Below are 1,492 nucleotides of genomic sequence, written 5' to 3' on the forward strand. Positions count from 1 at the left end.
TTCATCTGAGCCAAACCATTCCAACAGATAGATAAAAAGCTGTTCTCTCCAGAAGACTCCATAAGAGAGGCATCACGACCTCCATCTCTCTGCCATTGTTCACATAGGTGTGTATTTGTACAGGCAGCTTCATCCAAAAAAAGACTTGAAGTGACTTACCCAAAAGATGACATAAACCAGAATTAGATAAAGTGAGACATGTAGGCCAGGCACAGTGGCTCATGCCTGTAATCCTAGTGCTTTGGGAGGCCAAGGCAGGAGGAAGAATGCTTGAAATCAGAAATTTCAGACAAGACTGAGCAACATACCAAGGCACTGTGCTAAACATTTTACTTCAACGCTCTCTTTTATTCCCTGTAAAATACAAGAGGTAGATACCTCTATAATATCCATTTTACCCATGATGAAGCCCAAGGTACTTACTCCATTCACAAAGCAGGTGTATGACAGAGAACCAGAGTATACTCAGAGCTGTCTGATCCTGGAGTCTGAGCTCCTTCCTACTATGTTGAAAATCCCAACCGGGCTCCGTGGTCAGTCTGTAATCCCAGCGCTTTGGGAGGCTGAGATGAGTGGATTGCCTGAGCCCACGGGTTCGAAACCCGCGTGGGCAACTTGGTGAGACCTCATCTCTACAATAAATCAAAAAATCAGCTGAGCATGGTAGCGCGCGCCTGTAATTCCAGCTACTTGGAAGGCTGAGGCGGAAGGATTGCCAGAGCCCAGCAGGTCGAGGCTGCAGTGGCCGGGAGCAGCCACTGCACTCCAGTCTGGGTGACAGAGTGAGACTCCAACTCAAAAAAAAAAGAAAAGAAAAGAAAATCTCTTCTGTCTTAGTATTGTGTTGCTATAACAGAATTCCTGAGACTGGATCACTTATAAAGAAAAGAAATGTATCTCAGAGTACGTAAGCTGGAAAGGCTAAGGTCTAGGAGGCACATCTGGTGAGAACCCTCTTGTTACTGGGAACTCTCTGCAGTCCTGAAGTCATGCAGGGTATCACACAGTGAGGAGACTCAAGAGATGGCCAAACTGGCTTTTATAGCAAATCCATCCTTGTGATCACTAACCCACCTCCCAATGACCCAATCACCTCCCAAAGCTCCCATCTCGCATTATTGCTAACATGAACTTTTGGGGAACACATTCAAGCCATAGCACCTCCTGCAGTCTTATTTAATTCATTGTTTTTATCATATCTTCCTATGTCAAGCATCTGGAACTGTCTAGGAAGGCAATTTGTCTACTAAAAGGGTTAATCCACGGGGTTAGTAGTACATGCAAATTAAAAACTACTGTTCAGTTTTTCCCCCAAGAATAAAATTTATAAAGCCCTACACATCTTAAAAAATTAAGAACAAGCCGGGCTCGATGGCTCAGCCTGTAATCCTGCGCCTTTGGGAGGCTGAGGTGAGTGGATTGCCTGAGCCCGTGAGTTCGAGACCCACCTGGGCAGCGAGACCTCATCTCTACATAAATAAAAAAATCAGCC

Source organism: Carlito syrichta, unplaced genomic scaffold, assembly GCF_000164805.1.
Source record: "Carlito syrichta isolate Samal-C Ts95f unplaced genomic scaffold, Tarsius_syrichta-2.0.1 Scaffold316427, whole genome shotgun sequence".
Lineage (NCBI taxonomy): Eukaryota > Metazoa > Chordata > Mammalia > Primates > Tarsiidae > Carlito > Carlito syrichta.